We start from the raw sequence: 24,069 nt of genomic DNA, 5'->3' as shown, positions 1-24,069 counted from the left end.
AGCAGTACGTCAGCACGGGTCGAGCGCCACAATGTGCCTGTCAGTCCATTGGATGTCCCAAAGGACAGGGGCAAGAGGCAGCCCCCACCAACCTTCGTCATCCATCATCGTGACACTACATGCTGCAGCCATGGGAAACCCACCACTGGCCAGTCGCTCTGGACCCGAGCTTGGAGGGGAAGGGGGTGGGGATGTGGGGAGGAGGGACGGGACTCGCCATCCATTAAAAACACATTGTTTTGTTTATTATAACTAGTTAATGGGGTTGAAGTGAAGCCTTGCTTTGTTTTTCAAACACTTCCAGAGGGGATTTGGAGGCAGACGGCCCTGTTGCTGGGTTTGGGCAAAGCAACTCATAAGGGTCTGGGTGTTTTATAATGGATGTCTATAGATTTTATGAGAGTGGAGTTGGCCATGTTAGGAGTGAGATCCTTGGTTCTTGTAAAATGAATAGTTTTTAGGGCTTTTCTCCATATGCTGAGCTCAGACTCCTTCCACCTTTTCCTTCAGCTTGCAGTCCCTCCTTCCCATTTTTTTTAGTTCATGAATCCAACAGAAGAGGTCCTGTTTTTGACTTAACAGCCAACATCAACAACAGATATAATTATCTAACAATAGTGGCCAGTGACTGTGTACCCTTGTGTCAATCTTTGGAAGCAAAATATATGTTTAAAAAGAAGAGAAAATGAAAGAAAAGTTGCATCTTTTGTTAGTGGTAACCAAGACTTCTGATCCATGGATGATATATTTTTACAAAGCAAAAAAAAAAAAATTAAATAAAGTAAAGTAAAGAGACTGTTTGTCTGAAAGTTTGGAATGAAAAGTAGCGTGCGTTAAAGCCGCATCAGCGGTTTGTGGAACCAGAGGCCCCCCTGTCTCCCTGTCTGGTGGAGATATGAGAGAGGGCCCACTCCCTGTCCGGTCGCAGCAGGGGCATGGGCTGCCTGCTGACATGCCTACTTTAATTGTTAGTATTAAATCACTTGCACTTTAACTCAAGATGCTATCTGCAAGGCGTTAAGATCTTTTACAGTAGCGAGTGTGCCTGCTTAAATGTGAAACACCCGAGAGTGACACTCAGATGTTCACTGTATGCCTCACCTGCACAGTCAGCGAGGTGACTGCATGTATGAACACATGCAGTCAGATTAAACAAACGCACATACATGCACACATACAATGGAGTCCTGTATTGGACTGATTGTCAGTGGAGTGGACAGACAGGCAACTGGACTCCACCCCACTCTGACTGCAGGCCACCCGTCAGTAACCAAGCACACCGCACCACCAGCTACACCACCAGCTGTTTGCTTTAGGAAGGTGGCTCAAAGCCAATTAAAATACACTTAGAGTCATGTCCGACTTGTGTTTGGAAAGATAATATATGTCCAGGAGTCCAGTCAGCACGGTGTGAGCAAGCAGGCAAGAGGGAAGCACTCTGCATCATTGTCTCAGAATGCACCACGTTATTATCGCACAGACAAGATACTTATCTTTGACTTTGCTCAAGCAGAAAAACAGGCCAGCACTTGATTTTAATTTTTATGCCCTACAGAAAGAATAATATTATCTTTAATTGTTCAGCAGATGTTTATGCTGTTTCAAAAATATCTGCCTGTGCATTAGGCAATGTATAGATATCACTTTTACCTGCCAAAACAGCGTCGCTGACATGCCACGGATTTATTTTTCTTCTAAAATCTGTTAAAAGGGGATGAAAATGTGACTGAAAACATTAATCATCAAAAATTAGTGGCCTAATACACAAATGTGAAACATATGGACTCACCATTAAATGCGAAAATACACACAGAGGGACAATATGCAGGGAGTGAGAGAGTAACACACACACACACACACACACACAGAGGGCAGAGGGTGCTGATATGAGTGGTGGTGAGTGGTGAGCAGAGACGGGAGCTCCATGTCTGTTCAGTGTGTTTTAAGAGTGTTTAAATGAGTGAAAAGTCAGTTATGGCTTCCAGATGGGGGCCGGTTTGATCCGGATCATTCTGACAGGCCTGGACTTTGATGTGCTGTTGCCTATTACTGACATTACAGGGAGACAGGCATATTTCTCCCTAATCACCTCCAAGTCGTATGGCCTGAACCAGCTGTCCACACCAGAACTATATGTTTTTGTCCATGCCAGTGTGATTCTAGTTGTACTTGGGTGCTTTTGAGGAACACATGTTAAAAACAAAAAGTTGCGTGGCTCATTGACATCTACAGTACTGCATGCCCGGTTGCCTTTGAGTGTGCAGATTCTTGCCTTGTGTAAAATAAGTAGTGAAATGTGCAGTATCCATACCAGAGCCTGCAGTGACCCAGCATGTCTGCCTTTGTGCTCAGGTTGTATTTTAACCTGATTATGAATATCCTCCTGACATTTCATCATAAACCCTCAGTTTCAAATGAAAAGCAAAGCAGAGGACAAGAGAGGAGAGTATAATGGCTTCATTTATGCTGAGGGGAGAATTCCCTTGGAAACATCCATCTTGTCAGGCAGGTTAAATATAGTCCAGACAGACAGACTGAAGGGAATAATTCCTCCACTTCCCTCTCTACCCACACTCCCCAGTAAGCCCAGTGGAAGTCATTTCTCAGTGGCCACAGAGGAGGAGGACCAAAGGGGAGAAGGAGAGCCACTCTGCTCCTCACTAATCACTCTGTGACCCTGAGACCACCCCTTCACTACCCCCTCGCAAGTCTCCTCTTTGCCCCCTCTCCTCCTCCTCATCTCCTGGTTTTTTGGGGGGACCTTGAAGAGGGATGAAGAGTGGAGGAGTGAATCAGGCCGAAGTTCCCCTCTTTATCTCCCAAAGGCAGGGGAATGCCAAGGGGCTTGGAATCCACTTTTTTGTCTGTCTCTTGGGGAGAGCTGGGCTGAGTCCACTTGGAGTAGCACAGGGAGGTATTCAGAGCAAAGTCTGGAGGGCCCTTCAGCAGACAATGGTGCAGCCCGGGGACAAAGTGAGTCCTTGATGAGGGATCTGTAGAGAGGTGCAGGTGTCTGAGGTGAAGAGCGGTCTCTCAGGCCTGACCTACTTATCTCCAGCAGCTCCTCTCCTCTCTTCTGCTCCTCTGTTACCATCCCTGATCACATTCCTCTGAACAAGAGCTTCTTCAGATTCTTAAAATGTACATGGAAAATGGCATACACCTCAATCTGCTTGCTTAGAAATGCCACAAATGTCTGTCTAACCTTTACATGGATTTGGGCTTAGGGACCTTGGTATGCTCATGCCAGGGAGGGAGACAGGAAAAGGCCTTTGACCCGAGGGCTTCACTCTACATTCCTGGTAATTGCAGTTCATCATACATTGTGCCGGAAATAGCAAGCATCTAAATAAACCCTGTCAAACCATGCTGTCCATCTGCCGGCAGATAAGATGAAGAAAATAAGCCATGTTCCATAAACAAAAACATAGGGGATCACAAATCAGTGGTCATGGTCACAACAACCATAAATTAGCCTTGGAGCCATTTTTAGCATTTAAGTCCAACAGAGAGATGACAGTGAAAGCAGAGGACAACCTGCTCTTTAAAATCTCATCACTGTTGTCATTGTGGGCTCCGCACCGCGAACACAACACTGGGATAACATGTACATGAGCTGGAGAGAGAAAACAACAAAGATGTGACCACTAAAATGCCAGATGGCGTATGATGGCAGGGCTGGGTTACCCAAAGACTCAAGTGAAGCACGGCACAGAAGAGAGGAAAGAACAAGTCACAGCCCCCTAGTGGAAATGTTTCAGCTAGTTCTATTTCTTGCAAATTTAGAAGTAGGGCGATTTCTACTAATTTAAGATTTTCCTCATCAAAGAGTTGTATTTCAAGTGTGTTCTTCAGGGGTCTTTGCTTGTTCATAAAAGGTGAAGTGCTTTGCAGCAATACACATTTTATTTGGAGATTGCACATCAAAAAGTTGATAAGTAAGGAAAATAAATGACAGTGTTTGTTTACAATCTTTTCTCTCTAAATTATTCTTTAACTGCCCTGACATATTGAAGAATATCTCAAGTAGGATAAAAAATGAATACTGCAGACATTCATTCTACAATGCTTTCCTTCTATATTACAGGGGTAAGAGCCTCTGGGAAGACATTACCTATGTACAGGAGTTCTAGCAACATGAAATGACAAATCGACAATAGCATCGCGCTGGGCTCTCAGGAGTCAGCAATGTGTATTATGCTACTCTCCTTGTTGGAACATGGAGGGCCTCTGAAAGTCCACAACCAGATTTATCTCATTTTCCCAACCTATTTTCATATCTATTTCCTTTTCTTTGTGAATTAGGCAGTAAATAAAGCCATGGGGCCTTGTGCATAGTGAAATCAGCTGGAATTGCCACATTAAAGAATGCAGGCGAGGTGCAGCCGGAGCCATCCTCCTGGATTTGGGCAAATTCAGCTGATGCAAAACAAGGAATTAATTTGAGGGGAGCGGCTTGCGTGCTGAGCTTGGCGCTCTGACAAAGATGAATGGCATCATTCCAAGCGAATGGTAATTTCACTTTTTGTGACAGTGCTTTAGAGCAAAAGCGACTCTGGACGCACAAAGCATTTGCAATCCCATTGAGGGCCCTTGGTACCTGCCTATCAGACACTGCACATTGTTTACCAATCATCTGATATTGATTGGTTTCAGACTAAAGTTTGAAGATGAATTAGAGTGGGAGAAGGTTAAGTCCTAACCTTGAAAGATTTAGTGTCTATTCAGCCTGCGTGTAGGACTCTCCTCAGCTCACTCGGAGAAAAGAGAACTTTTAAATTCAATAGGGGGTGGGAGACACAAAACGTGTCACATTCAGCAAGTGAATCCACTGGAAGAAACGCAGAAGAACACCCAAAAAGCATAATCTTTCTCCTCAGTTGATAGAAATGGTAATTGCATGTGTGGGATAATACTTTGAAGCCAAGGCCTCGGTCGGACAGACCGCCTATTTAGGTTAAAAAAGGGGCAACAAAACAGCTCCTTCTTAAAGCTTTTGTTCACTTCTCCACTCTTTTAAATGTTTACTGAAAAAGAACCTTCAAATCCACTCTCCATCTCCTGCACAATGTGGCACCTATCACTCTTGGGTGCATGGACACATTGTATAATGTGAATCATTGATATCTAGCGATCATTCCCATGAATCATTTTCTATTTAACATTCAAATTTCCAGGAATCCGATTTTCATCCTCTTGAGATAGACAAAAACATTCTGTGTGATAAAGGATATTGCTTGAATGCTGTTTCTGTTTTACACAACAGATTGCGTGGAAATTCTACAGAATATCAGCAGCATAGTCAACACAAACTACTCTTTAAATCCTTGCTTCTTAGTTGTTCTTCTTCATCTTTAGACAGCACTCTGAAGCTCTTGAAGCCACAAGCAAATGATAGAGCACCACGGGACACCTGGCACTTCCATTTTAACATGCTGGAGAAGTGATGTTCCTACAATTTGACATTTATATTTTGATATTTTGACAGAGCCAAGAGCATGCTGGTACTAGGGCTTGGTGCTTTCAGCTTGTGGGGATGTACCTTCTCCCAGCTTGGGGTTGGAGCTCTAAATGGACCACTGGGCCACCCGTCACAGCTGGGCCACACCACTTAACATCCCCCTACCATCCCCCTCCAGCCGACAAGTCCTCTGGCCTACTCCGAGGCTCTCCAGCCCACTCGACCTCTCGACACAGCACAGAATAGGCGCAGGGAACACTAACCCCACAAGATGCCCAGGTCAGAGATCACATTAAGAGAGTGCATGCATGGCTCGTGGACTGATGGACAGAGGAGTGAGCAAACAGCATCCCTATGCTTATAAAGTGAATCACTCTGCCATGTATTAAACATCCCTTTCCCAAAACAGACAGGGTGAAAATGAAAAAAAAACTTCTATGTCAAACAAGCTCTAAAACATCTGTACTTTAAGTGCTGATAACACACTTCAACTTACTACATATGCCAAGGACCCAGCTGTGTTTATGTATGTTACAGGTCCGGTGTCAATGATGTTGCGCGACTGCAGACAGGGAGTGGACAGAACCTGTGGGTTAGACGGGGCTGCTGAGGATGCAGGTGTGTCCATCGTGACACTTGAGACAGATGAGCGGAACATACAAAGGGCACACAGAACAGGACAGCAGGGCTCAGGGTCTGGTCGCTTCTGTAAGTCATCCAGACACTAATATGTGGACCCACTGGGGGAAACTCACACGTGCCATGCTGCAGCAGTGGCAGAGATCACGGCAGATGTTCCATAATTCAGCAAGTGCAGTCGGGTGATAATACTGGTAAGCGGAATGAGTTAAAAGTTGGGGCATAGCTTAAAGTGCTTTGAAGAACCTATTATTCACTATTTCCATTAACTTTTATTAATGAGGCAATCAGACCTCATGCAAAAAAAAAAAAAAAATTAAACCTTTGTCAAAAATAAAATAAGCCACTTTTTCATCTAGTGAGTCATGTGATGACATGAAATAGCACATATTATAGTCATGCTGCTGACAAAGGAACCTGTAGTTTCCTTATACAGGTTATGATAATGTAAACACACGTACACACACACACACACACACACACACATAGGGCTTAGCTAACCCTCCCAGCCTGGCCGACCCTCAGCCCTGAATGCGAGCAGCACTTAAACTTTCCCCTTTTCAAACAGCGGCGCACAAAGAGACGACCACATCAGTGGCCTGCTGATCATCCCCACAGACGGCTGAACGCAGACAACAGGCAGGTCCCTGGGCGAGTCCCCACATAATGTCCCCATGTCCCCCCTTTAGGCTAGCACTGGGTTCAGTCCCGTATGCCGCGTATACGCCGCTCTCCTCTCATGTGAGACTAGATAAATGACAATTCTTTCAAGACAGGCAGTTAGAAGAAAAAGTGTGAGCAGTTGGGGCGAGGGGTGGGGGGGGGTGGGGGCGCTGCAGCTGTCCCACTGGCCACGTCCACCCCATGAATCCCCGAACCACCCACCACCACCACCACTACTACCACCACCACCCCAGCAGCAGGTTTCTCCCTACAGAGGAAAAAAAAAAAAACACGCTTCATTACGTCCTCTCTCCCCAGAGCAGCTAGGGGCCTTTCAGTGCAGATAAGCCTCTTAGACATGAAGTAGCGCTGAGAGCAGCATTTGAGTGACAGCAGGAAGGTTTAGCCATTCAGTGGACAATGCTCACATTCTCTGGCTTTAATCTAGTAGGCGGACAATGATCTGTTTTTTAAGGCCTCATCTCCTCTGCTTTTCCCACAGCAGTAGGTGACTGGCACAAGGAAGAGAAAAAGAAAGAGAGAGCGGGCCGAGGGCCAGTCGGGAGAGCGTGATGCTATCTTCCAAGGCCTCATGTTTCCTTGACAGACCAGACTGAGGTGAGACAAGAGGGAGCAAGGTGAGGGCAGGAGGAGTTGACAGAAGGCAAAGCACATCAATCAAACACACACACACACACACACATGTATGGACACAAACAATCACTCAGTGATGGTTGAGTGCGTCTGTGTGACAGACAAGCAGGTGAGAGGCCTGGTGGTGACGTGGCTTAGTGTGAAGCTTTGTCATTCTTATCTGCTCTGACCACTGACATCCATCCCTCCTCAGCCATTGTGTGTGTCTCTATGATGTATTTATACAAACTCTAATGCCTGGGCAACTGGGGGGAAAAACGAAACTTGACAGGGTGAAAAGATATCCAAACAAAATCATTTGTTTTGATTTCATGATACAGTGTAACCTCTGCCACCTTCTGGACACCAAAGTGCTTTGATTGATGTCAACCATGTTTTTTATTCTTGGACATGTGTGAATAGCCAGGATAATTAAATGTCTCAGTTGATCAGCGTCAAATGTTTGAATATGGTGTACAATATCACACCAACCAGTTTTCTGTATAAAACAAATAAAGTCATGATCAAATTTAATATAGACAGCTATCATAGTTGTCATCCTATTTATCTATGATAACTATCATTTATACTTACAACAAGAGGAGAATTTAGATATAAAGTTTTCATTTTCTTCAGGGCACTAAGACTATTATCCATGAGGTGTCTGCATTTATCCCTTGACTTTTCTAGCATTTTATCCAGTGGAAAAGAAGTCAATGAGTAAGAACATTTTCAGGGCCAACATGAGCAAATAATACAAGTGGGGACTAGACGGCGTCAATTTGCCAAACAGCTAGGTGGATTATTTTAGCATCACCTCACACTTTGCACTGGTTTGTTTTGCTCTGTAGAGAGCATAAACTTCCACACCTCATCTACAATAAACAGACACTGAGTATTACTGAGGGAGAGAGAGTAGCTAAGCTGGAGCCATTCAAATGGACATCTGGGTGTGTGTGGGTGTGTGTGTGCATGTGTCTGTGTGTGTGTGTGTGAGAGAGAGAGAGAGAGAACAGGGGGCTAACATACGGAAACATGTCCTTCAAGAAACATGGCCATAAAAGCCCTTCAGAGTTTGACTGAAGTGTCAATCACAGGGCCACTTATTACTCTAATTGGATTATTAGTACAGTTTAGCCCTCTGTCTCTAAACACGGTAGTGCCAGTAACTCTAGCTGGTAACTGTGTGAAGAAGGAAAAAAAAGGAGAAAGAAAAATATGAGTCTCAGTTTAAAAAAAAAAAAAAAAAAAGTGTACATGCTGTTGGACCAGCACTTGTAAGTATGTTTAATGTACATAAAACATAAACATTGCTGTGCACATTTTGTAAGCGATGTAGTCACTTTTAAAACTATTATTTGACTAAAAATGCAAAGTTTAAGTGTGGAACCGCCTCATCTGCTTTAAATGTGTATTTATCAAAATTATGGTAGACCTGTAAGCCAGTGTAAATAAAAACAAACTTGACTTTATCAGTGTAATACGAACCAGCATTTAACAGACAAAAGAAAGAAGGTGCTAGCTGCTGTGTGTCGAGATGGAGAGCGGCAGCAAGCTCATAAAAAAGCCCAGAGACGTGGATGAACCTTGGCCTTCCCTAAACACCTCCACATTTGCCTGTAAAGCCCTCGCTTCTGACATCCTAATACTTTCTGTCTCTCTCTCTCCTTCACTTTAATACACACCTTTCTGCCGTTGAATGATACAGTACTGGAAAATGCATAAAACAGCCCAGTATGGATCTGACAACCATAAATTCTTCAGATTACACAGTGGGGTTTTGAGGTTGATGTTACGGGTTAAGGGTTAAGGATCTCAACGTCAGAATTCAGGTGAGAACATCACGGAAAAATCGACAGTGAAACAGTATTATACAGAAAGTCACAGCCACACACACACACACACACACGCTGAGACACAAATCCTCAACAGCCGCATGTCCTCAGCACCTCACCCTTACTTGCCTCCTCTCTCTTTACAACTTTACTCCCATTAATCTCACACACCTCATCACAGTCCCAGCACCTCAACCCCAAAGATCTCATATCCTCCACACACCTTTACCTCCTTTCTGGGCTCAGCCACGGCTCTGAAATCCCACAACTAATAACTCCCCCACTGCATGTTCTCTTCCACTGGACTTGTTAACAATTCCACCTGTCACTAAGTATGACGCTTCTCATAATCCAACAATTGTTTCCTTTTTGAGAGACAGTAAGACAAACATTTGTTGTCTATTTGTTGCCATTGTTGTTTATTTCTTTTCTGTCTGATTGTTTTATATATACGTGTGTGTGATATAAATGTTGGATCTCTCCATATTAAAGGCTAATTTAAAGAAAGTGGTCTCGGCCCGCTCAATTTGGAAAATGAATTTATAAATATATTCATACTTAACACAAGGTCTGCCAAGACGCCCGGTGTGTGATTGTGCATCTTAAATCCTAACAAGGCTTGACAAGGAGATACAGTAAAATACATGTTAACAGACACAGCCATCCAGCCATTGGCAGATCGTCCAGTAGAATTTGGGGTAAGAATATCTGATTTTTGACAAAAATGCAAGTGTATATGTAGACAGAAAAGAAGCAAAGTGAAAGAGGGAAGGAAAGACACAATCAGTGAGTGACGCAGACATATCAGAAGACAGATGGACAGAGAGACAGATTGGGCAATTAGACAAACATACAGAGACAGATCCTTCCATTACCCAGAGAAACTGACATGGCTGCGACTCAGACAATGGGCCCCTTCACTATACTACTAAGTGTTTATGTCCCACGTCAGTCTGCATCACCAGTGTCCCTCTGACTGCTCCCAGCTGACGCCCCACACACATGGACACACACGCATATGCACACGCATGCACACTCAGGCACAGGCACACATGCAGAAACACAGACACCTCTCTGACCTCCGGATCTGAACTTGAACATGCACACACACGACTGCTTTGCTTTCTGTCACATGTCAGCGTATCATGTCCCATGCAGACACACAGTCTCAAGACTGTGTGTGTGTGTGTGTGTCACTGAGTAGAGGAGGATGAATGTATGAATGGCCTTCTGTTGGACTGCTCCTAATGACTTTATTTGGAGATGTTGTGTTTAATGTCAGGAAACACCGGTCATGTACGACGCCAGCAGCATCTGAGGTGAGGGTGGTGTGAGACTTCAAGGCCCTCATCGTCAGTGCTCAATTCAGGTCCCCAAACCCTCCAACTATTCATAATTTCCCATCTTCTGACTGGGCTACTTTGATTTGGTTCACAGGTGTGGCCTGGAATAGTTCAGGCACAGATAAAGAGATGAAGAAGAAGTCTTTCTGTCTTGCCCTTCTACACTTCTCCCTCGCCATCGTTCATTCTCTCTTCTCTTATTTCCTCCTAAAATCACATAAGTCTTCATCGTTATCTTAGCTTTTTTTTCTATACCCCTTGTTTCCCATCTTGTTCTGCTCATTTCCCTGCTCCTGCTTTTTGATACCAGTGCATAAAACACACCAAAAGTTTTCACTGGAGCTGGGTAATGAGGTAGACCTTTGACCTTGCCTTGATGACTTCCATACCTGTGCATGTGCAACAATATGTGCAGTAGTGTGTATGTGTCTTTGTGTGAGTCTGCAGCTGGCGGCTGACAGCGACATGACTAATGAGGGCTCAGGACAGAAATAATAAGTGGGAATTATAACACGCACACAAAAAAAATGGTACAAGCGCAAAGGAAAAGGAAGAACAAATGACAGGGCAATGGACAGGAGGAGAGGAGGATAAAGGAAAGAAAACAAAGGAGGAAAGAAAAACTAAGATTTAGAAGAGGGCTTAAATGATTAGAAAACTATCGCCAAGGCAGCAAGGAGGACACAGACATGAAGTTTGCAGTGTTTCACACATGCATCAAGAACTCATGAAAGGGTTGCATTGAGGACAAGGGCTTCACAACACAGACACTGACTCTATATGCAGGCTCACTTCTGATTCACTTAAAGGTTAGTTAAAGTCACTGTAGTACACTAATATTTACAGTGACCCTCCCACAGGAGATAGTGGTGGAAACACGCAGTAAGAAAGTCAGCAATTATTCTATTAAAGGCGTAGTATATAGCATATGCACAATTAGTCTGCTGCTGTATGTAAACAAACCATTCAAAGGTGTGGTAATCAGCAGGGATTATGGTTATGACTGTTTGAGTCTCACTGCCAGGCCATCGTCTGCAGAGTGAACCTAATGCGTTGCTATTTGACGATCTGGGAATGATCAAGTAGCTTTCTCCACAATCGCTGATGGCCAGAAATGTCCCGAACACAGCAAAATAGTAAGAAAAAGAAAGTGCTAGCAGAGGGCAGGGTCTCTGCACCACCACATATTACTAGTGGGTTATAAGTGATAATGGAAAGTGATTCTTTATTTATGAGTCTATACATTGTTTTATAGTAAAATCCTGCATACTATAACTTTATTCATAATGACACAGAAAAAAAAATCAAATCTTTGTTGTCCTTCCAGACGTTTATGTTTAGCATTGGAGCCTTCCCTTTCAACAACATCTGTGTTTAACACATATAATTAAACTCCGTCAGGTGTTTGAACAGGGTTTCTTGAGAGTCTTTCCATCAATTAATACAAATTAGCCCCAAGTACCAATCTACATCTGTATAAATTTAGTATCACTCATTTGTCTGAGATTGTGGTCCGAATGATTGATCTTCTTAGTGAAATAACAGTTCTCAAATCAAAAGGCCTAGAAAAAAGTCAATCTAAGACAGCGGAAACCAGACTTTATGGAGTAGCATGAAATGGACAGCACATTTTGGTGTCTGGCAACACCAACCTACAACTGTCACACTCGAGGTCAAAGGTCATCACATGTAGACAGAGCAGCACTTCCTAATTATACATGATAAATGTAATCACACACAGGAAGCATTTCACTGCACAATTTACTGGCTTAACCTTGTCAGATGTACCAAGCTGGCGAGGAAATTGGAGGTAAAAAGGTGTCTGGTGTTTTTGTTACACTTTACTGCATGAAGATAAAAATTCAAGAGGAACTTAATAATTCCACACTAGCCAAGGAGTTGTGCAGGCTTTGTAAATCAAGTAAACCATTAACAAGGACCTGAGAAACCAGAAGAAACATTTCCATCAGGCTATGTGTTGTGATAATGATACTATCTGGCCTACACAGATCTCTTCTGTGAACCCTGCACTCCTGCTGGATCAGATCAGCGCCCATGAAATCTGACTGCAGCCAGAGGGTCTCGACCCACTGAAAAAAACAAAAAAACCAAAAAAAAAACATGGCGCCAAGACAGAAGCGAGACAGATGGACAAACAGACAGATAGACATCCAGACAGACATCCTGTCTCAAACCGCAAATAGATACAACAATTAAGTCAGGTCTGGTCATTTTCATTTCGCTGACCTTCGCCCCTCACCTCCTACACATGTGAGGAGACAAATTACTGCTGTAGTTGGGTTTGGCCAATGACTCCAATGCAGGAGAGCATACTGTGTGAAGGCTGGGACAGGGGACATAAATCATACCTGTATTTGATCTACGGGGCTCTGGGATGGCTGAAGGTGTGACAGCTAGCATGCACCCCACATCTCTGAACCCTTAAGGGGATGAAATGGGTCACTTGTTTTGCACGGCCAGCAGTGGTGTTTAATCTGATGAAATCTGCCTTTAATGTCAGTTTGAACAAACAGAAAATAAACCAAGTTTGAAATTTCTAAAGAATCAGTTTGTAAACAAATTTTAATGGTTCTCTTATCTGTGAAGTCCTACTGAGAGCTGTAGCTACAATTTTGCCATGTTACCACTGGCTAAATGAGTGAATAGTTAACACATAAGATGAAAAGTGCAGATAAAAAAAAAATTTAACATGATGTACTGTCTCAGGACTGATATTAAATGATGAACTACTAGTAATTATACAGTTGCAGACAAAGTATAGATTATGAAGTAGATATCATGTTGGTAACTGTCTCAACTTTGCTCCTGAGACATTGTTTTTCTTTTACTATTGGTACTACAGACCTAACACTTTCCTTTACAAGCTGTGTGAAGAAAGCCTGGCTTCATCAGTAGTGGATGAAGCCAGGATGAAGCCAAAGGCTGGATTAATGAAGTCTTTGTAGTTTGGCACCGCAAACTACAAAGATTTCAGCTAGATGTCAAATCAAGCATGTTCTTGTCATAAAGAAACAGAATCCTGCTGGCTATATGAATCTCTCCACTCTAGTCTCAACAGAAAGCCTTAGACCTCAGTCAAACAGCCAGTTTTCGTGTTTGCATCTGCATTCTTGTACCAGTGCTTATGCATGCTTGCTGTAGTGTCAAACAGTCTGTTCCATATCAAGGGCATACTATGTATATGCAATTGGCTGTGCAGCAGTACCACAAGTCGCATGCACTGTGCACACATGCAACAATGCTTATTCCACAAAAACAATACCAAAATTATACAGCATCATTCTCTGGCGTCCCAAGGGAGATGACTGTGTTACACCAGGAAGTGCCCTTCAAAGTTTCCACCAATGTAATTGTACGGTTTAGGAGCAGACTTTGTTTTCTGCCTTCCATAGCCAGTTTCAAAATCCCAGAGGTGCCTAGTCTCCAGGCTAAGCAAAATCAGAATTGAATTAACACCCAAAGAGTATTTCATCAGAGCCGGCAGGACCCTCGTGGTCCAGGACACCTGTAATAGAGTTTCCCCTCTCACAGACGCAAAAACACTTTAACTCCCATCGTATGGAAGGTTTACCTGCTCCTGCCCGCATGCAACTATGCTGCTGCAACTGATCAAATCAGTCCAAACAAATTGTATTTGTTGAGAGAAGGATCAAATGCTGGCGCCCACAGAAAAACATATTAGCAGCCTGATCTACACACACAATACCCTTGGCACAGTGGTACTATTGGATTAACAAAGTAACACAGAAAAAGAGAAGAGGATGTGTAGAAATCCAAACTGACTCCTTTCCTTGTGCTTTCCCTCGCTGCTCTGCTCCCCTGCGCACTGAGGAATTACCACCATCATATGCAAGCGAGGAACTAGATGAGGGAAAAACACTTACATGCAAAAAGATATATTGGATTACTGTGAATTCAAGTGTTGTCGCATGCCAATTTCAACACTGAAGTACATGCTAGGCTAGGATGAAAAGATATAATTAATCCTCTAAACTACCACACCCTTGGATAACAGACAACTTTGGAAGCCTTTCTCAAGTTCATCTTAATATAATCGTGGAACATATCAACGCTTATGTTCATTATTCTCACTGTGGAATACATGAAAATTATCACACTGAAACATTTGGTAATGGGAAAATGAGATATTTTTCCTGTTTGTTATTAAAATAAACAGAGACGGAGATGTCTGGGATGAACTGGTGTGTGAAACTCACAGGAGACAGAGAGAGTGAGTGGGAGAGAGAGAAAGAGGGAGAGACTAAGGGGCCTGACTGTCTGACAGACAGGCAGGCAGATGGACAGGAACTTGGCATTAGGGAATATGATTCTGCCAGAGAGTGATCCATAAAGACTGGAGGAGGTCGAAGGGCACACTCTCTATAATGACTCATCATCACTCAGTGGTGTCTACACTGGGATGGCGTCTGTGTGTGTGTGTGTGTGTGTGTGTGTGTGAGAGAGTGAGAGAGAGAGAGAGAGAGAGAGAGAGAGAGCGCCAGTGGATCTGCTGAGAGATAGTACAGGATAAACGACCAGTTTTGCTATTCTAGGCCTCTGGGGAGAGAAAGGGAGATCTCCCTGTTGTTTAATCAGAGCCCCGGCCAAATAATATCACCAACAACATCAATTTATCCCCTCGTCAATGTTTAAAAAAAGAGAGAGAGAAAAAAAAAACATGAGTGAAAAGGCAAAAATGACATTCACAGGGTTTCAAAATATGATAAATGTTGTAAAGCGCATGAAATTCCTTCTGTTAGAGAGGGAGACTGTGTTGGACTTCTCCGTGCTGGGCAAACACCACTGGATGGGCCTCGCCATGACAGCTGTTCCCGTGGTACCAGCGGTGGGCAGCGGAGGCGGGGCCACAGGGGAGTTGTGGCGCTTTTCGTGAACTGATTTTTTTTTTTTTTTTATATTCACAGCCAGTCATTACTTTTACTATGGCGCTGCTCGAACTGACCACTAAAAAGGAGGCGCAGTCTGCCAACACCTTGTATATGGAATTCATAAAACAATAGCTCACACTAAATTCCCCCGCTGCATTCTCAATCAAGCTGCTATGGCAATGACTGTTTCTGTGTGCCTTTATGGGTGTGCACGTGCAGGAAGCCATATTTCTAGTTGTGCAGCATTGGATGAATATCTCCATTTCTTGGCAGCTGACAGCCTGTTCGTCATCCACTCCACAACTAAGAGCTGACCTTCAGCAGCATAACTACCTTTATCCTGCCGTACCTCTCCTCTCCCCTCCCTTATATCACTATTGCCTCTCTCACCCGCTATCTTTCTCAAGCATGCCTCCCTCTACTTCTCCCTCACTTTTTGCACTCTCCCCCTCTACAGCCTTTGTCATTGATCGCTGATGCGATTGGCTGCCTTCATGCTCAGTAATGACCCACCCTGGTAACCAGCCGGCTGCTCCGCTCGGCCCCTCGCAGATTGAACTGTCAGATGGCAGCGATTGATGGCTGGGCAGAGAGACACAGACTCACACCTACAATGTCCCCACCCTGCACTGCCCGGGCCAATGCGCTGTCCCACCCCAGCTCAGTCTACACAAGTACATGTCCACGTATGTATGCAAGTGTGCTGTGACCAAAGGATGGATAAATATTCAAAGATGTGTAGGTGCATGTGTTTATGGGTGCATATAAATCTTTACTTTCATACATGTATGACTGTGCCTGAGGATATGCATGTATTCTACCCTGCTGCAGTGGCTGATGGGAAACGACAGTGGGGGGGGGAGTCAGAGGGACTAAAAGGACAAGGAAAATCAATCAATTCAAATAATGACAAAAATATAATTTTAGAATCTTACATGGAAGACTGTCAACACGTTAATCCTGATGAAAACTAATAATACAAATGCGAGGACCCTGAAAAGTAAGAAAAGTTGATAATTGACAATATCAGAAAATAACTGACCTGACTACTTAAATAACAGCATGTAATGATTATTTGCTTGCAGTGCTATACTTTGTTGTCCCTTGCTCATCTTTATTACTGTATTAGTTATGATTGCACCAGTAATCATTCACTTATTCTACTGTTCACACTTGAGTCTCTCCGCGCAAGAGAATCAGAATTAACACCTAAAATGCTAACACATGTTATTTCCTCGAACAGAGATGAGTGGGGTGTTTGGTCTGGTCTCGCTCCTTCTGTCTGCTGAGCTGAGCGCTGCAGGCCCACGCGGCTGTCCCGTGTTGTACTTGGCTGGCCGTCTGCTAACTGTCAGCGCAGTATCTCCTTACACTGATGAATGGGAAGTTTCCAGACCTTTCCCAAAGCTTTCATTCCCTTGTTCCAACGCTTCATCCAGAGGAATGGCCAAGAAAACAAGGGCTCCTCCGCCCGCCCACCAGAGTCCCTCAAGGTTAACGCCAATGCCGAGACGGGCATGGATGGGCTAAATTTAAAATGCTCCGTCAAAAGGGGGTGGAGAGGTGGAAGGAGAGAGGGAAGGAGGGAGGGAGATAAAGAGTGAAAGAGGTGAAGACAAAACAGAGCAAAAGAAACAGAAATGTGAAACACAAGAAATGTAGGAGGGGAGAAACAGAAAGAAACTGAAGGAGGAAAAAAGGGGGACAGAAGATGTAAGGAACATAATCCCCTGAACAGTGACCATGTAAATATCAGGCCAGTAGGGGTTTGGTGTGGTGTGTGAAACGGAGATAAAATCGATTAGCTTGTCCACTGACCCAGTGAGCAGCGGGGCCCCCCATTGCCCCAGTCCTGCCACAGTCCTGACAGAGACGTCCAGGCCCCCGAGGCCTCAAGAGGTCCCTTCTGGACACTGAGGTGAACAAAGTAGTGCCCTCCTGTCAAACTAAAGCCCTCAAGCACCAGCAAAACAACAAACCATGCTGCAATGCTTCACTGCTCTCTGATTCCACAGGAGACAGAAAAGATGTAGTGTTGCTGCTGAAAGAGGACACTGTGTAAAAAAAAAATTAAAAAATACACAACTATGTTACTCACTTAAAGGAAAATGTCGTTATTAAATAAGAATTTCAACCAACTCAACTCAGTTTTTCTAAATAAAAGCTATTTAACTAAATCTCGTCCGTAGAAGCTGTTAGTTTTTATTAAGGTATTACAAAACTATTTATCAGACAGTGAAAGCGTGAGTTTGATTCTCATCTAGGGAATAAGCATAAATATATCATTGTTGACCCACAATTTGGGGAGGAATGTCTGCTCATTCTAGCATAGGAAAGCATTGCTGAAAACCAGCTCTGCCACTCACCACTTCCTGCCATTCAAGCAAAAACAGAACTTTTAGAGATGCCACTAATACGTTTCTGGATACAGTAATTTCAGAAATGTCTCAGAAAATTCCAAAAGCACTGTACTGACAAACTTCCACCTGTTGACGGGCTCTGAAAGCTCTCCCTATCGTTTTATCGCCTTGTTTTCCTCACATGATTTCCTCAGTCAGATCACTGGGTGAGGAGCACCTCTTTGATTCCTGGCTCATTGTAGTGTATCTGACCCCAGAGGTCACAGAGTGGAAAGAAGTGGATGTGTCACCACTAAGCTCTTCTCCGTGTTAGAATAATATTTCTATGTTGCATTTAGGATGCTAACGCTAATCAAAACAGGACATCCTGAGGAGGGCCGTGCTCTCTCTTCCCTGGCCCCGCTCACCGACCGCTTTATGTTTTTGTGTTTGTGGAGGAGCGACAATCCCAGGAAGCCGTGAGGAGGGTTCATCAAAGCTCCGAGCAGGGGGCCCCGGCTGCAGGATCGCTGGAATGCGGCAAGGAAAGGAATCTCTACTGTCCTATTGTTCCCTTGTTTCCTCGGTCTCATCACACGCCGGCACGTCCAGTTCACTTACAGGTAAGCAGTGCTAATCAGCCCTGCATTCCTTTCCACAGTTGCATTCTTTCCTCTGCTGCGACCCTGACTGACCAACAACACTTGTGCGCACACACACACACACAAAAGGTGCATGGCTAATACAGACAGACACACACACACATACCCAGGGGAAGTCATCAACACAGATCTCTGAGGACAGGGACTTGGTGTTTCCTTTTCTCAGACATGGGACTGGGAGCGCCGACTGTGCCGTGGAAAGATGATGCACCTCCTAAACACTAGGCTTGAAGGAAGTGTGAAGTGTGTTTGATGAGGTCCTAAAAGAAAATTAGGAGCTAAGAAGTGTGAGTATCTTATATCACAACATGGCATTTTTCTTTTATTTGGAAGTCCATTATGTGAAAATGTTTCACAAAAAAAGTTTCTTTTCTAAACCAAAAGTTTATCAGCCTCACTGCACCGAAACAACTCGTCTTTAATAATGACTTCACGGCTTGTCATGACTTTTCCTCTTTGTGTCTCACACTGTAACCATCACTGTTCCAGCACCACAACACGGGCAAGACAGCTGCTATCACATCCAATCAGACGAGTGTGGTGCGGCGCAGACTTCATCAGGAAGGCCCCAGCTTTGATCACATCGCCTACCCTCATCTCTCCCGTCCTGCGGGGGCGAGAGGTCAACGCTTAATGAGCTTCAGAGTGGAGCGTGGGGGACTTGCTGTGGCCGAGACGAAAGGTGTATAGGAATCACACACACACACACACACACACACACACACACACACACACACAGTAAACAAACACACCTGATGAAATCTGTCCTGTCTGTCCTCCCTTTTCGGCTATAGGTGGACCTGACCTGAGCTCCTGTTTCACAAGTCTTAAGCAGAATTGACTTTTCTCCTCTCGGTCGCTCTGTCACTCCCTCGCCCTCTCTCAGACCAGCCTGCTCCGCCCAGGGAGATCCCCAGGCAGTGCTGGAACACACTGTTATCAACACGTTCACAAAGTGATTGTTGTGTAATTCCTGTTTATAGCTATGCGCTCCCTGGAGTGTGAAAAAAGGCACTGTTCTCTCTGTCAGCCCCTGATGACAGTGATTAAAACAAATGTTCACAAGCAAACAGACACTACTTCAGCATACCTGCCAGTACAAAGATATTTGAAAAAGACTTTGGTGATGGTTGGTTTTGGTGGTCAAAATGAGCTGAAGGGTTACAAAATTGTGGCAACTGAGATGAAATTGATAAATTCATTTTCTGTACCTACTTATTCCCATTTAGGGCAACTTGGTGAGATACAAAATAGTAAAATAATTATATCAGACAAAACATCACATCATGTCTGTAGTGTACAGTAAAGCACACAAAACTGGCAACAAGAATAAAGTCATGTCAAGCCTGAAGTCTAGCCCTCCTCCTCATAAAAGCACTCAACAATGTAGTAAATTGACTTTGAGTAGTTAGCTGATGTGAGACATGAGGCCAGAGTGTCGGGCCCTGTTTCTACCACCTGCTTCAGGTAATTGATTGGAGTATAAAATGATTGAGTTTCTTTAATTAGCTAACAGACATCTCTTTTCAAAGCGCACCGGGGAGTGCTAACTTCACACAGTCTCATTAATAGCCCAAGCGAACCGCACCATCAGCAGTCTTTCCATATTATAACTCCTCAGACATCATAACGACACACAAATCAGTTTGATGTCTGGGTAAACTTTTCAACTCAGCAAAATGTCATTTATTTCAGACCAATTTGTGATGAGAAAATGGCGACGTGTCACACGTTTGACATCTACGCTGCATACTCCGCAGAGCGCCTTTGTTTTGTGCACACACACACACTGAAACTCACGCCGCTCGTCCAAATAAGCACAAACACGCTTGTTCACCTCCCCTCCAAACACACACATACACGCATACAAGCACAATCTATAAAAATATGCTTAGCTTGGGACTGGTCTGTTGATAATGACCTCAGCCTTGGCACCGTTCTGGGCCAGACCAGACTGCCGACAGACTGGAGGCTTTTGTGTGGACTCCATATCTCTAACTCCATGACCTTTACGGGGGGAGAAGAAAGCAGAAATGCCTTTTTTTTTTATTTAGAAGGGGTAAGGCCCACTCATTGTTCTGTGTTGGTACGGTTTCCCTGTGGTAAACACACAGCGGTTCCCAGGCTTGACATGTTGCTGCACACCACCCTCTCACCCTCCCCTCCCTCCATCCATCCCTTGGTGTTCCCACACTACCCTGTCTGGGTCGCTGCACCACATCACCCCCCCCCCCACCAACACACACACACACACACACCATCAACATACAAACATTAAATATTACAGCCTTACACTTAAGCGCTACACACAATGACAGCAAAACTGCACCCTCTCACTATTTCACCTGCCATCGGGGCAGCATTCAAAAACGAATGCCTGTCTGTGTGCTTTTATGCATCATGAAATTCCTCATATACACGATGGACTGAGTAGGAGCACAGTGAGGACTGCTGATGTAAAACAGGGAACGGAGACGGGAGGGAAGCCGCCGGGCCAGGGCCGCTGTGTCAGGAATTGAGAGGGGACCCAATGACAAGGCCTGGAAGCTCCCTAGTTGCTCAGGACGGGGGCCCATCCTTCAAGTGGGTGACAACAGTGCATAAACAAACCACTAACCTCATCAGCTCTCTGTTTACAGCCCTGAGACCAAGTCCTGGACGACTCATTAACATCAGAGACCTTCCAAAAGAGCCATTTTCTGAGAGAGCAGGAAAGTGGACGACATGTCAGACAGATGGGGCCGTTGATAGATGAGAGGGCCTGGGTCACAGTCAACCTGCCCCCACCCACCCACTCACCCCGCCACCCCAAACCCACACACACATGCACGCACACACACCTTAAAACACAACTAATACACCCACACAAAGACTGCATGTGTGAGCATATGTGTCTGAAATCTACTTCACACCTGGACTGACACGCATTCAGCAGCTTTCCTAACGAGCACAAATGCTGCTGCCTGTTCAAGAACGTGCGGGCGTTCACTGTGTTTCCCCTCTGCAGACTGATCACACAATTATTACACATCCACGACGAAAAGTCACCTTTCTGAAGTGCCATTCACATGCCTTATTTCGTGTGACTTCAAGTTTAAGTGGGCATTTCACACAAGTTTCATCTGAAGCAAACAAGTGAAAACAAAACAAAAAATAAAATAAAATAAAATCAGAAGCAAGATATTCAGTCTTACAAGGCTTTAAATAAAAAACAACAATCATCCAAAAAAAAAAAAAGTGACCTGGCTGAAAGTTTAAAATGCTATTTTTTCCGATTCGAGATGCATTTGACCTAAGCAATCTACCCCAATCTGGTTTTAAGATGTGCCTGACACCACTGACTGATGCTGTAGCTGGCAATGAACCGATCTGAATTCACTTGATGAAAAAAAATAAATAACATTACAACCTTAGATAAATGGGCTCTATGGTAATTCACAGAAAACAAGTTCAAAGAAACGATTAACATAACTATACAAAACCGAGGAGGAGGAGAGGAGTAACCTCTGCCATGGGCCTCACTGATTCTTGACCCAGTCCATTACTGAAGGAGATATGGGACATCTGTATACGGAGCGTTGGCACCAAGCGGAGCGCAGGCAAAGAGCACCGCTCCGGGACAACAAGGGCTGTTTAATGGGGTCTCTATTTCACTTTCCTCGCGCCGGCCCGCTCCCTCTCACCTTTTAAATGGGCCGATCTATTAACCGTTTTAATGAGCTCCGCCAGACAAACGCGAGATGCATGGCCCATTGCACAATGTGAGGAGGACGACGACGCACTTCTCAGCCCCGAAGAGGAGAGGCGCTGACAGACAACGAGACACCGAGACACGGAGGCCTCGCGCTCTCACTCTCTGTCTCGCTCGCACGCGCGCGCGTACGCACGCACAGCTCCTCGCGCGCCAATCGGGCATGTCAATTCGTAAGATCTAATAAGTGACAAGAGTCAGAGAGGTGTAGCTGACAAAATGCTGTAAATGCGAAAAATGATTATCAAATGCACCAGACTGTGCCGTGGGACGCACACTGGACCTGAACGCTCCATTGTCGCTTGTTAAACTTTCAGATAATTTCATGGAACTTTTCCTTCTTTTCCTTATGCTGTAGATTCTTATATATATATATATATATATATATAATTACACCCTGTTAAAAATAGAATTCATGTCTGTAAATCTCAATATCCCTCTCAGTAGGTTATGTGAGATTGATCGTCATTGTAATTATTAGCCTACTAGCAAATTATCAAAGACTCCCAAACACATTATAACCAAGAGGTTTTCTTTATTGAGACACAAATATGCTAAGTGGACCTTTAATTAGGCCTATACTGGGGTAGTTTGAACTCCCCCCCCCGACATCTTTCTGTAGCCCACAATTCACCACGGGGTGCGGCCTGCACGCCTTGGCTATACTTGGTAGGGAAGTAAAAGCGAGTTTTTGTGGCACACCGCATTACATCTGGACGTGCGGACTAATCAGTCAACCTCCATCAATCACTCTTACGTTTACCAGCTCTCCATCACCTCCTCCATTACATCCAACCCCCTTTTTTTTTTATCACACGGAGGCCCCGTACATGCCCGTTTTAACACGACTTCTCCGGACAGGCGGGGAGACACACACTGAACGCATTTACCAGCAAAGCTCTTATGAGGGGTCTGGGAATTTAAATATTCGCTGTTGACACTGTGCAGACCTGGCTGGGGGCCAGAGCGGGCCCGCTCCTCCGGGGACCCAGAACATTCCGCTATCCTGATTTAAGACGTTGAAATCTCCGTCTTCCATCTCGAGAATAATAATCATTAAATACACAAGGAATTGTCACTCCAATATTCTAAAGACGACTTTAATGGTTTGCGAGTAGGCCTATGTATGTAAGGAAAAAAAAAAGTTTCATGCAGTTGTTCCTCCTTTGTGCGCATTTCTTTGCGTAGCAATAAAAACTCTTGTCGAAAACAAACTTCTGTGTTTCACAGTCAAAACAGACCTGGAAGGGCGCTACAAGGAAAATCAAATGTTTTCTTTCCTGTTGATGATGATGATGATGATGACGGTGTGTGTGTGTGTGTATTTATATATGTATATGTGAGAAGGCCTTTTTCTGTATGCGTGTTAGAATATTTTCGAAACGTACAACAGAATCACAATAAGGTGGTTACGTACACTTGCACGTCTGCTGTTGCCTACAGTACAACACGTAACAGCTTCTCCATAACCTTCTGCCTTTTGGCGTTTCCTGTCCAAATCATTTATGTTGCAGTTATTACACCATACTGTTTTACTTACTCTATTTGGCTGTATTTGAATACAAAAATACAGACAGTTAATACGTTCCTTATATTAAAAAAAAATCGGCCAGTACTAAAATATTGCAGGCCTGAGCCATTACACTGCTGTGTTTCTGGTTCTGACCGTCCAGAAAACATCTGCTGCATTTCCACATTACTGCTGTGCGTTTTACTGCTGGAACCTCAACAATTAAAAGAGTCGAAACTCAAATGAAAGTCAACACAGCACAGAAATTTTAACAAAACCCTAAAGAAACAACTCTAGGGGGGAAAAAATTGGATATCATTCTT

General features: G+C 44.2%; 1 protein-coding gene across 12 annotated transcripts in view; it reads right to left on the bottom strand.

Moving 5' to 3' along the window:
• The window catches only part of mecom (MDS1 and EVI1 complex locus), a 128,358-nt gene that overhangs the window by 103,037 nt on the left and 1,252 nt on the right, over positions 1 to 24,069 (bottom strand). The window lies entirely within an intron of this gene.

The sequence above is a fragment of the Scatophagus argus genome, chromosome 5 (genome assembly GCF_020382885.2).
Source record: "Scatophagus argus isolate fScaArg1 chromosome 5, fScaArg1.pri, whole genome shotgun sequence".
Classification (NCBI taxonomy): domain Eukaryota; kingdom Metazoa; phylum Chordata; class Actinopteri; family Scatophagidae; genus Scatophagus; species Scatophagus argus.
This window is presented reverse-complemented; position numbering and strand designations above follow the sequence as displayed.